This window comes from Anas platyrhynchos, chromosome Z, assembly GCF_047663525.1.
Source record: "Anas platyrhynchos isolate ZD024472 breed Pekin duck chromosome Z, IASCAAS_PekinDuck_T2T, whole genome shotgun sequence".
Lineage (NCBI taxonomy): Eukaryota > Metazoa > Chordata > Aves > Anseriformes > Anatidae > Anas > Anas platyrhynchos.
This window is the reverse complement of record NC_092621.1, coordinates 28,806,074-28,819,725: the sequence shown is the minus strand read 5'-3', so window position 1 is coordinate 28,819,725 and position 13,652 is coordinate 28,806,074. Positions and strand designations below refer to the sequence as shown.

Sequence of the window (13,652 nt, the reverse complement as noted above, 5' to 3'; positions counted from 1 at the left end):
GCCCCGCCCACACACTCACGGCCGCCCCCCCCCCATCTCCGCCGCTCGGGAAGCGCCGCGCCCATTGGCCCGCCTGCAGCGGGACGCCCGCCCCCCCGCCGAAAGGAGCGCGCCTATTGGCTGCGGCCGCCTGTCGCTCAGCGCGGGGGAGAGGGGCTGCGCGGCGCGGCGGCGGTTGGGGCTGCCCGGCCGGGGCCCCGCGCGCCGAGCGGAGCTGGAGTGGGGCGGCCGCGGCCTCCGTGAGGCGGCGGTGAGGAAGGTGCTGGAAGCGCCTCAGAGCTTCCGAGGCCAAAACCCGGGGCAGAAATTAAGAGAGAAGCCGCCGGGCGCGGCGTGCGGAGGGAGCCTGCCGCGGAGGAGGGAGCGTGGCCGCTTCGCGGGGGGGTCGCTGCTGCGGCCGCGGCTGGCGTTAAGGAGAAGGTACTCGGTAACGCCGGGCACCGCCCGGGCGTGTCGGACACCGCCCGAGTTAGCCGCCAGGGCTTGGGGGCACCAGAGGCAGCTTCTGGCCGCTAACTGACGAGTGTGCCATGTCTGTATGCTGTTTCACACTTTTTTACTTGCATAACATAAACTATAATCGCCCACTTCTAACGCATACAGTGCTTTTTTAAATTATTTTTCCTCTACTCTTTTTCTATACTTCACCGCAGTGTTACAATCTGATCGCTCATCGTGTTCGCTGTGTAAGGTGGCCGCCCAAATGCTGACAGGTAGCAGCGCGAAACAACTGGTGCTGGCGCTGGGCAGCACCGCGTGTCCCGAAAATAAGGCATCGAGGGCGGCGTGCTCGGTGTTGTGTTCGTTGTTGGCCGTGCAGAACACATTTATCTGCGAACAGAATCAAGGAAATGGAAGCATTCAAATCTGCATCTGCAAAGTAGGAAATATCGTCATCTAAAACTTTTGATCCGTGACTAATTTAGGATATTAGTTTAAGCTTTGTCTTCAACTGTAAGTTGCAATCCGTTCCTGGAGATGAAGCAATGTAGTTCACGTTTTCAGAAAAATTATGCTAATAAAAGCAAAAGGGTTCTTTTTAATAAAATCAAGAGGTTCTTTTCTTTATTCTTCATACCAATTTACTGAAATCGATGTATCAGTAAGTTTTTTTTACCTGCTATAGCAGAAGCTTCAAGAACAGAAAATGTGCAAATATAGTAAATGACAACATGCTAAAGGCTGAGTTAGCTTTCCACTGATTAGCCTTGCTTAGCAAAAGGAGAAGAAAAAAAAGCGAGGGCGGGTCATTGCCATTAGGGAGTTGCAGATAGTTGCAGCAGCCTCACCATAACACCTCAAAAGAATCTTTGCTGCAGCAGTTCGTGGTGGTATTTCTCTCTCTGCCAGAGATTACAGCCACTGCAGAAGAAATGGCAGAAAGGAATGTTTTTTAGTGCCTCAGTTAGTTCCCAGCAAAAAACCAGTTGCTGAGGTTAGGGGGATAGTGAAATTTCAGCTCAAGTATTCTGTGAGGATAGCTTCATGCTAAGGTTTCTGTATAATTACGAACAATAAATTATTTTTCTTTGTATTATTTGTATTTTTTAACATATCCCAGGAAATTAGAAAACTCAAGACTTGTCTTAGGGAAACTGCCTTTCTGATTACCTTTACCTTACCTTACTTTTCTGATAACGGGGAACTTTTCTAAACAGGTTGCCCAGAGAAGCTGTGGATGCCCCATCCCTGGAGGCGTTCAGGGCCAGGCTGGATGGGGCCCTGGGCAACCTGATCTAGTGGCAGGTGTCCCTGCCTATGGCAGGGGGGTTGGAACTGTGTGATCTCTAAGATCCCTTCCAACCCGAGCTATTCTATGATTTTATGATTGTATGATAATGTTGACTGCTGGTTTGGTGGACTGTGTTCACCCCAAAAAGCAATGAGAAAAAGCATGCTGCTCCGAACTTTAATGGAAGAGTTCAAAGGTGGAAATGGGATGAAGGCAAGATAATTCAGCTTTGCAGTGAGTTCAGTTTGTTGAGATCATCATCACGTGGGGACATGTCTTATGACCTCCATGAGTTTGCTGTGGTAAGGTGGAAATGTCTGATGTTTTACATCAAGTTAATTCATGTGTCTGAGTTACCCCAGATTAAAAGAAATAGCCTTTTTGGTGGTTTTCTTGCTTGTTTGGTTAAGGAGTCAAGGCAAATGCTGTGATGAGGTAAATCAGTGATGTAAGAAACCATGGAAAGCGTCGGTTTTACGTGTGCTCTCTGCAAAAATCTTCTCATGTCCTAGCCATTGTGCATTGAAAATTATTTCTTGAAGCATGTGAATCCTGAAGGGAAGGATATTCTACTTTACCCATCTATTGATCTGTGGTATGTAATACTACGAGTGTGACAGATTCCATTAGAATGGTGCATCCTGGCAACAAAGCAATTGATTAGATCTAGTTAGAAGTTTTCCTTCTCATATGGAAGATGCTGTGGTTCCCTAATTTAAAAGTATAATTTCAATTCTAAAATAACTTTCACGAATGTGCTTGGTACTTTGCCCTTTTTCTCTCTCTCTTTTTTTTTTTTTTTTTGGTTTGGTTTGTTTGTTTCTTTGTTTTGTGTTTTTCAGTGTTATTGTTTGTTTTGTTTGTTTTTCCTGGACACAAGTGTTCATCAAGCTTTCCTCATATTTTAAAAGAGAGAGAGTCTCTTTCAAAGCATCTTCATCAACTTTAAACTCTCCAGGTATATTTCTAAGAGTGTGATGTCCAAAAGATAATATTAAGCTGAGATCTTCTCAGGTCTAAATGGAAGGGAATAATTAATGTCCTTTGTCTAAGGAGTGTTTCTGAATGCATTCCAAAACAATATATTTGTGTGTGAGAAAGGTGAAGTGACTTGCAGTGATACTCCATTTATGTTCCTGTTTTGTAGCCCACAAATTTCCAGAGTTTGGTCTTGTTTCTTGTTCTAAGGGAGAGGAGAAGCAAATGTTAGTGTTGATCTTGCTTCTTTCCTTGCTTTTTCTTCAGGTCAACATTTTTCTTCCTAACCAGGTAGGCCCAGCTTTGCATTTGTGTTTCACAAGAGTATTACCTCATGCCTGATTTTATTGAACTCTTCTAGTTTCTCTCCAGGTAGGAAAGTCTATTTTATATACAAAAGTCTATTCTCTATCAAATATTAGAATGTTAATCTGAGATTCCCTCCTACCTCAGGGTGGAACTTTTGAGACAAGTCCAAGAACTTCTGATGAGTCTTTGTATCTCAAAATGCATTTTACCAAAAATCAACCCAGTGGGTATGGCAATAAAAGAAACTCAAACAGAAAATGGGACAGAAGGTTAAGGAGGGAAGTTGAGAGAATTGCTTCAGTATTTTGGTAATTATATTTACAACACACAAGGGCAGTTTTGTCATATGTAGTGTGAAAACGATTTCCCTGTGTCAGTGGCAGCTACATGCTCAGTTATTCACAAACTGATTAGACAGTCCAAAGGCAAAAAACAGACCTGGGATGTGCAAGCTGTGCGACTATTTAGCAAGATACAGGCTTAAGGTTGTTCTGTTCATGCTCATTTATGAGCTCATTTTCAACATCTATAGATAAGCAGGATCCAAAATGCTTTTATTTTATATTTATACTTGTTCCTCAGTATATTAGTTGCATGAAAATGAAATATGGCTGCTTGATAAAGAAGGTATATGATAAAAGACACATAGCTGGATTTGAGCTAGAATATACTGGCCTTATCAACATATGGACTTTTCCTAATTTAGTGTTCAGACTCAGGTTAGGGTGGGAAAATAATTTGTTTCTGTTTAGCTGTAGTCAGTTGGTCTTAAAGACAAAATAAATCATTCTCTGTGGAACCACATACAGGGCACCCATAAATGAAAGCAGCTGAATCCAGAAAGGGACATCCATGCATAAATAAGAATTCATAGAAGGGATTATTAAGTCATTTAGGTCTCCTGAAAATCATATATTTTAGTTAAGTCAGCGACATTAAAAAGATCTGTGGGGTGATTTAAGAAAACTTAATGAATTGGTCAACTGTTCATGTGTTCCCAATGGGTCACAGGTAGATTCTCCTACCTTACCTTGCATAGGTTTTGTATTCGTTGCTGCGTGACTTTGCCTGATGTCTCTGAGAATTATAGACTGTTTATCCTTTACCATCGCCTTCAGTGGACAGTTTGCTTGTTAAACTAGAATTTGTGAAGTGCTATTTTATTACAAGACATTTTAATCTCCCTGAGTTACTTACTTGTGTAAGTCATTGTGATGTGCTTGGAAAAGTCAAGGTGGGATAGTGACAGTGATACTTACTGTGCAACTTGTCTCATGCAACAAGCATTAAGTGATACAGCTGAGAGAGCAGTTAGCTGAACAGTTAGTTCTCAAAAAGGCTGTAGCTACACATTGTCTTCCTACTTTGGAAAATGTTGCATTTATTAATTCCAGGAACTACATATAAATACAGAAAAGGCTGGAAGTGAGACTCAGCATGAGACTCAGCAGTGAGAACACTCAGAGACTCAAATGAGACTGTACTTGAAGCTTTGCTAGATACCTCCTGTGAGAAACTACTAGGCTCTTCTAAGTTCCAGTAGGCACAAATACTGCTCTCTGTTGTTTTCCACAGCTCTGACACAAATTCTAGTTGATGCATACAAAATAGTTTAATATAGTACTACTTCATTGACTAGCTTTCTTTCCCCACTACCATCAGCCCCATTACCAGCACTTGGTGTAGAGTCAGGAATGAAGAGCATGTTCCTGGAGTTGGCCTGCTCAGGTCTTAAATGTTTGTGAACAAGAGCGACTGGCAGAGTCTTGACCCTGCTGTCCTAATGTAGCCTGCAATAGCTGAGGTGTGGACATGACACTGCTTTTGAGCCAAAGCAGTGAAGTGGTGATTTCTGACATGGGGCATTGTGCATGCGTAGGGGTGTGGAGCAGGATGCATATGTCATACAAAGATATGGAAGAGGAGCTTTTTCTGAGGATTGGTTAGGGATTTGTCTGCCTGCAGGTGGACTTAAATAGGTTCCCAGCTGCGGAAGTGTAGCATAGAAGTGGATGTGTATGCCAAAAAAAAGAAAATGAGTAGACATGCAAGTTTCAGAGGTAAAAATTTGCTTTAAAAGAACATGAAAGGGTGGTAGTGTTGCCTGACCTAAAAGAGAAAAAAAGTCTATTACTGCCCATTCTACAAAGTCACCCTGCACTTTTGTTGAATTGAAAATATACAGAGACTTTACATCACAGTGGCCGGGACACTATTGTCCTGGCTGGCAATAGGCAGAACAGCCTGTGTTAGTAATGTCTTTAACTGCTGCAGCAGCTTTATGCAATGCTTGTGAGTCAGAGCCCTACATCTCTTTCTGAGCACTCTGTAACCCTCAAGTAGAATGTGAGAGAACATTATCACATTCAAAACATTGTTTATGGTCCACCTGTTTCATTTGTAAGACATAAGAGCCTCTGTCAGTTAAAAACTGTTAACCATCTCAAACCCAGCCTCGAGCTTTGTTTCAAAGACAGAAAAACATCCAATCTATGTTTTAATGAAAAACTGTTAATAGAGTTACACTTGATTTTTTAACTTTTTTTTTTTTTTTTTTTTGTGCTTTTTCTATGTGTGTGAGTAAAGGAGCAGAACTGGATACTTACTTTGAACCACTGAAGATAACCCATTTCTGAGAAATATACGCAGGAGTTATGTTCTGGTAACAGGCTGATTACATGTAGTTTTCAAACATTCTATTAGAATCTGTCAAGAAACTGAATGGATTTTTTTTTCACTTCCTTTACTTTCTATACAACTGATGTGGTTAGGCAACTCTTCTTAATTTCTGACAGTTCTTCCACTACCTAAAAATAAGTAGGACTCCTCTGTCCACTGGCTTTAATGAGTATTTTTTTCTTCTATACAATGTACATGGATCAACCTGCTATGAGCAATAATCTAAGAACTGTAAATGGGAGGCCCCTCCCAAGGGAAGAAAAAAATCAGGGAAAAATTTTGTTATCATTTGTTATCTGAGGTGGTTTTCAGGGTCATGAAGACTTTTAGAGGACATTAAAGTATTTGAAAGCTATTACTGTAAGAAATTGAAAAGGAGGCCAAGAAATCTTGACATAATAATACTTAGGAAAAAATAGGTAGGTATTAAACCTTAGGATTAATTCGTTCAGTCTAGAAGATGACAGTATCAATGAAAATAGACCATCAGGCGACAGCTGGTTTGTACTAGAAAGATGCTTGTCACTCAGAGAATTAAATCTAGTGGACTTCCTAATTTCAGTCAGTATAAAGGGGTGCGTTTAAATGCATCATCTCTGGTTAGAAGCTTTCAAAAGCAGAATGATTCCACTTCAGGGAGGTTGATGAGCTAGGTGAGCTTAAGCTCCTTGGTTACTAAGAGCCTTCTATTGGTATTTTAGAGGATAAAACTGTAGATGTGTCATTATTATGTTGTCAATAATGTCCACAATTTTGTTAATGGTTACCTGTATTATTTACTGGCCTTTTGTTTTACCTGCTATTTAGCAAGATAAATGGATTTTTCTAGGGATGTCAGACACACATTCCTCTACCACAGTATTGACACCATTCATTCTGATACATGCTCATGATAAAAATAAGAACTATAGTTGTGCACCTTTTGCCTCTCTTGCCATCTGCCTCTTGACTGGGCTTGGTACTATGAAAAATCATCAATCAGAAAGGTTGGAATCTGGCAGCTCACAGAAGCAACTAATTTTTGATGAACAAGTAAGGCTATGGTAGAAACGTGTGCTAAGTTTCAGCTCATGCATATTAGCAGCATTTAATGATCTACGCTACGAAGAGTGATATATAGACAGATAAGCAGCACAGGCGTGTAATTGTATGAAACTTCATGATTATGCTTTTTGGAAAGCTTCTTAGTAAGTTAGAGAACCTGCATTTTGCCAGTGAACTTCTGAACTTTTGCTAATAAGACTGGTTCTGGACCCTGAGAATAATTACCAAGGAAGAAGACAAATTTATGAGTGGGTAAATACAAGCAGTCTGAGGTAGAAGAGTGATAAGACAACTGTCCCCGCAGTAACAAAAGAAATAAGATCACATTTAAAAGATAAGTGGAAACTAGTACGAGGCTGTTGTGTAAAAGAGTCCCAGGAACAAGGAAACTGAAGTAGTACCATTTACAAAAAATATGCTAATACAGCTCTACTCGTAAGGGAAGTAATAAGAAAATAAAGAAGTCTAGTGACAGTGTAATTGGAGATGCAGTTACATAGAGCCTGAAAGAGGCATAAAAAGACATGGAAATCTCTAGAAATCTCTTGCAAATCAATCATTATCCTGCACCGCAATAAAGAAGTAGAGCTATATTGTTTGTACTTAAAACTTTAAAAAAGGTGGCTGGGGTTGAGGAGAGGAGGAGGGAGGGAGTGGTGCATTATTGTATATTAATAAATTCAGATTTATGATCATAACCTTCTCCTCCCACTTGATGGACAGTGATCAGAAGAAGTTATTACAACAGGAGTAACTGATGTAAGTTGTGGCTACAGATAGCTCTTTCAGTTGGTCTTCCTGCATCACTCGTGCTACAGAAAGCTACTGTCCTGCGTACAGCAGGCTGCTCAGAAGGGACTAAGCTTGCCACCTCTTTTGTCTTTGTGTGGCATAGCTGGAAGAAAAGGACTCACTACTTGTGTTGTTAATATTTGTTTCTGCTGCTGCCTTGCATCTCTCAACTTCTTTCTCAGCTGCCAAGCTTATGCAAGTAGGAAGTAAAAACTGACTCTTCTGGTTGTAGAGGCTGCTGAGGCAGCTGATTATTGTCATCTTAGTGCAGGCAAAGCAGGTAGTCTACTGTTCTAAGTTGCTGCCTATTGTGTCTGAGCCAAAAGGTTGTCCCTTTCACCTGCAACACTCCAAACAGGCTGGATTTCAGAACCTAGGAAGGAACTAAATTTGGAGTAATCCAAAATCAAAGAGAATGCACAACTGTCCATGCCTCTGAAGCCACTTAATAGAGGGCTTTACTTCACAAGCCCTAAGAGCAAAGGCGTGGCACAAATCCTTATACAGGACAGATCCCAACTGTTAACCCTATATGTACCAGCAGCATATTTGATTCTGAAACCGTCCCAAACATATGATAGGAATTGCCCACTTAATTAGTTGGTTGGACAGACTTCTAGCTATTAAAGATGCACAGCAGACCCACAAACGTGTATCTGTCACCAGCTAAAGATCTTCGGAAGGAATTGATCAGACCATATGCATAAATAAGGTCAATAGGAGCACAACCCTTTTCAACCCATGGGTATCTTGAGAACAAAGTTGTTAAAAACTTATGGACTATTGAGGAGCAACCCAAATACAGTGGAGAAAGTGTGTTCCACTGCAGTGTAGTCAAGGCCCACAGAGGATAACATTCACAGAGCATGGGACCATTTTACTCTGCCAGACCTCATCTTTGAGACAAGGCAACATTATCAGCATTATTAATGTATCCATAACTATTCACCCCTCCCTGTTCTGTCACCCACCAAACCTGCAAAAGTTTGGCCATTCTGAAGGATGAAGGATCCCCATAGAGAACATTGCTCCTTCTAAATGCCCATTCTCTGTCCTGTTCTGAATCTCATTTCTGTTCTCCACATGCACACTTTTTTTTTTTTAATTTTTTTTGTAAATATACCCTCAAATATACAAATGAACCTGACACCTGATAGATGACTTCTCAGTTCTGAGTTAGTATGCATGGTGTGCCTGGAAGAAAAATGGAGATTTGTACATCTGAGAGAAGAACAGAGGAAAGACAATGAGTATTAGCAGAAGCACAAGAGGGGGTAACAATGACAGAGAGAAAATGCAAAAACAAAAAACAAACAAATGACAACAAACAAAAAACAGCTTAATCTGTGGGAGAAAATTCAGGCCAAGAAACATGAAATAGAGATTCCTGGCAGCTAGTGAGAAGACCAGTTGTCTTGAGTTAGTCCTTTTGCCTCTTCATGGCTGTTACAGCTTTTTTACCTTGCTAGGCAGCTGAACTCCACCACAACCACACTCTTACTCCCCCTCCTCATAAGAGGAGGGGAGGAAGGAAAGGAAAGAAATAATTCATGGGTTGAGATAAGGATAATTTAATTAAAGGAAAAATAATTATTAAGGGAAAATTATTATTAATTAAATAATTTAACTAGAGGAAAAAAGGAAAGGGGGAGAGGGGAAGAAAGAACACAAGGCCGTGTGGAAACGCAGAGGAAAGAAATTACTCTCTCTTCATCTGATAGATAGCTTTGGAACATCCTACAAAAGTGATTTCATATGGAAGCAGCTGTGACCATAGTTGGTTAGAGGATGATCTCAGAGATAATGCAGATTGCATAGAGATTGTAAACAATCACCCGCCTAACATGCTACCTTGACTCACACTACTTCAATTATATTCTAGTACACTTAAAGTGGTGGTAACTAAACTAATTTAAGGAACAAGAACTTTAGCAGTTCTGCGATACTGGAGAGGTTAAAGCTGAACTGAGGAACCAGAAAGTCAGCCTTTAGAGATCTCAAATTTCAGCCACTAAGAAAGTGTCATTTTCCAGGCAGCGTTATCCCATGGATAGTGCATAGTTTCTTTTCCATTGTGGAATCATTGGACCCAAGAACTATTCTGGCTATTAGCAGATGCTGATGAGTAGAAACTTTGTTGTGAAAAGGACTGTAATAGTTAATACAAGCCCTGCAAAAGACTTTTACAAGCCACAGATCAAACAGACAGGAGTGAATGTCTGCAAGTATACTGTTTTTTGTGTCATGCTGTCTAATGACCAGCCTTTGATAGAGACCCTCAGGAAAATCAAAGCACTGATTTCATAAATTAGCAAACAAAAATAATTGTACAGATGGGACTTGAGATGTCATGGGTGGAACCTTTCCTGCTCTGTTTTTGAATGCACACATATTTGATCTGGGTTTGTCTCTCTTTGGAAATCCTTTCATTTTGAATTTAAATAACAGAAAGCAAATTCATGCCAAAGGGTGCTGGAACTGTACAGCACATATTAACACATTTTTTCTTGTTCATTTCTTTTTTTCGGACTCAGCATGCCACAGCACTGAAGCTTTTTACTAGTGTAATTTGGCCAAGCACCCAAGTTATTGCAAGACAGACAATCCCTACTATGAAAGCACTGTATCTGATTACCCAAAAGAAGGAATATGCTACTGGCAGAGATATGTATGGCACACAGAGTTCAATCCTTTATCCTGTGATCTAACTTGTAGTGTTGAGTTTTTGTTTACATGCTAAATTTCCCCACGTAGCTCCTTGAGTTGCATGAATTACCTAATGGCAAGAAAAGAGGTATTTACAAGGTATTATATGGAACAACCACCTTCAACAGGAATTACGACAGGTATATTTAAAAACTTTTGTTTTTAAATTCACTTCCATTTAGTAAACACTTCTTCAAAAATCAAGCCTTTCCAGAATACACAGTGAAAATAAAGTGACTTATCTTATCCTTGTAACAACTTGTGTAACTTCCCAGAGGTGGAAATGTTTGTAGGAGGTTTTTCTTCTATTTCAAATATAAACAGCACTCTATAAATGTGTTCAAATCACATGCATCTACGGTTTTATGCCTAGAACATACTCAAGATGGGTTATAAATACAAACCTCATGCTGCAGCTGTAGTATTATATAATGAACATCTTTAAAGGTTCATTAAGATACTTTGCAATGTTCTTTCCTATCCCATGAAAATTCTCCTATCACAGAACTTTGTAAAACAAACCAATTTTGATTCCTTCTCCAAAACACATAACAAATCCACTACAGTTTTACGCTGTGCTAGTTTTGCCTCAGAGGTAGATTGCTGATTGGGTAAATCTGTGACTATATCCTGTCCCATAAAAGCCAGTTTTTGTTTTCAATTGGTACATTTCACCATCACTCACAATCCACTGTTGTTAAGATCCACTATTCACAACTACTTTTTGGCCAAATTTAAGACTGAAAAGAAGGGACCAAACAGTGGCTGAGTCACTTCTGTTGTGTGCCAACAAGTTGCTCGTTTGCTGATTGGCCACCTGCCTTTGATCTATATTATATCATTCCAGGGAGCTGCTCCAGCTGGCCAGAGATTGGGGAATATGAGCTGTAGTCAAGGATACCTGCAAAGCACTGGGAGCTGCAGCAAAGAGTCTTTGAAGAGAAGCACAGAAAAAGGCAAATTAGAGGGAAGGCAAGGGAAAAATAGAGGCAAGGAGCCAATTTCTGATCTCAGCATCACTGATGTCACCAATCAGAATCTGGTCCACAGAGTGCTGGGGAAAGAAGAAAAGAAACAGGTCAGAGAGAAAGGTGACAGACAAGCTGAGGTGACAGAGAGGGGATAATTAATCATGTCTCAACTGTAATCTTAATGACTACTCTGCTTTAACACTTCTAATGCCTCTTACAAAGCCAAGAGCACAAAATTAATAAAATCTTTCCAAGACACTGGCATGTCTGTCATAGCAGCTCCAGCAGCGATTTTTACCAGCGGCACACTTGACTGCAGATCCATCAGAAGAGCAATATGCACAGATCTAATGCAGAGAAAAATATTTAAATCTCTTCATGCTTAGGGTGAAATACTGTAATAGCAGACTTGCTTCTACTTAAGACCTACCTTGTTTTCATTTTCTAAGCATTTCCAAGGTTACTTCATTTGATTGTACAATAAAGCCAAGACAATGCCTACAACCTTTTTCAAATTTTTGAAGGATTCACCTTCATTTTAGAATACATTCTCCTCAAAAAAAAATCCATGCAACCACCAAAAAAAAAAAAAAAAAAGAAAACTAACCTTCCTGAAATATTCTCTTCTGAAAATGCTCATGTGTTGGAACTCTACTGGCGAGTCAAAATAATTGAAAATAATTGTTATGATCAGTGCAAGGATTTTTTATTTATTTCACTGAACTATTTGTTCTGAAAGTATTTTTTTATCTACTAAAATAAGGAAAAAAAATATACATGAAGAACTCTTTATCTGTTCTAAATACTCTTTCAAGCTAGAAAAGTCATTTTTAGCTTAAACACAGAGAAAGGCTGAGTTGTCTGCTATTCCTGCCGTGTGGATCCTTGGAGGCCTGGTCTAGCAACAAGATTTGCTGTGCTGTTTTTATGACCATTGCATTAAGAACTGCAGTAAGGCTGGGTTTGTTGTTGTTGTTCTGTTGTTTTGTTTTGTTTTTGCCTCAATTCCTTTGCAAGTAAGAATTTAAGGGAGCTTCTCTTTGGCTTGAAGCTGGCAAACTTTATCAAGGCTGAAAAATAACTTCCCACAAAACAAGCAAAGAAAATTCAACTTTTGATTAGTGACAGTCTTAGAAATAACTGAAACAGGTAGTGCTTGTTAGAGTCATGAACCTACCCTATGCCCTGAGAAGCAAAACTATCATCTGAAGTCAGCAGCTTACATTTAAAAGGTTGAAATTCTCATTTGATGATATTTCTGTTGCAGTTTGAATCCCTTCATCCTACGCTACTCCAACAAGCCGGATTTGCAGGTGGAAGTCATTGTGTCACCTCAGACTTAAGCCCTTGCAGAATTGCAGCTCACACAGGACAGTCCTATTGATGTCGATGTGATTGCTTGCAGTATATAACACTTGGCAGGTGTTTCAGCTTGGAGACTAAGTGAAGTAGGGTTACACTGAGAGATTTAACTGAGCTAAATGAGCTTTTCAAAAGTTCATTTGAATATACAGCATTAAACTTTTCAAATAAGATACAGACCCTATATTTAGTCCTGCCAGTGGAGGTCATTTTCCCCTCCTGAAGTGGAAGAACCTTCACTAGAGAGTGATACCAACAAATAAAGTCATTAAGGAAGCAAATCGTATTGCATGGTTCTCTGTAATGGAAGTTGAATCATGTTATTCACTAAAAATGAGCGTGTAAGTTTTGAAAACACCTGTAGGTTATTGCAACTCAGGTCTGAAGTTGATGGAATTTGAGAATGTGAGTTTTCTTGCTGTTGTAAGTTTACAAAATACCTTAATGCTATTATTATATATATATAATTTTATATGCTTTTCACTACTCTATTTGTGTTTCTTCACCAAGAAAAAAAAAAGTTTAATTTCCCTTCACAGCAGCTAGAGCTGAGTCATGCTCCAAGTTTTCCTGTTATAACTTGTCTAAGACATTAGGGACAGAAATTTGCACTAAGCTGTTAGTATAAACTCCAGCATGCCGTATGTGCAGCCAGTCAACTTCCTTACCAAGACAGCTTTTCTACTGGTCCACCCCCCAATGAAGGATGTCCCTGCAGGACGCAAAGAAAGAGCTTTAAACTAGATTTGAAGTGGGGAAAGGATAAAACCAGGCTTACTAAAGATGACCCTTGTACAGTGTGCCAATGGATGCAGGACACTGCGCTAGCAAGATCCTTCAGTCTGCTATTCCAGCGGAAGTAGGTGATGGAGAACCATGCAACAGCAAAGACACGAGGCATATGGATGGGTTAGAAATCACAGAAGTGCCTAAGAATGGTCACATTGGAATTAGGGCTTCTCCCCCCAAAAAGGTGATGGGATCATTAGCCAAACTGAAGTGCAATAATACCATTGTATGCAGCATGGGCAACAAACAGGAAAAGCTTGGAGTCGTTGTGCAGCAGGAAAACTATGAAA

General features: G+C 40.1%; 1 long non-coding RNA gene across 3 annotated transcripts in view; it reads left to right on the top strand.

Annotated features, from left to right (window-relative positions):
• Positions 1-157: 157 nt before the first annotated feature.
• LOC119714352 (uncharacterized) overlaps positions 158-13,652 on the top strand; it is a 28,247-nt gene continuing 14,752 nt past the window's right edge. The window contains exons 1-2 of one of the 3 annotated variants that reach the window (XR_011806019.1): positions 158-420; positions 654-3,082. This is a non-coding gene — a long non-coding RNA (uncharacterized lncRNA). Of the gene's footprint in view, positions 537-653; positions 3,083-13,652 lie in introns of all 3 variants that reach the window. The other 2 variants (XR_011806021.1, XR_011806020.1) reach the window with 2 other exon arrangements.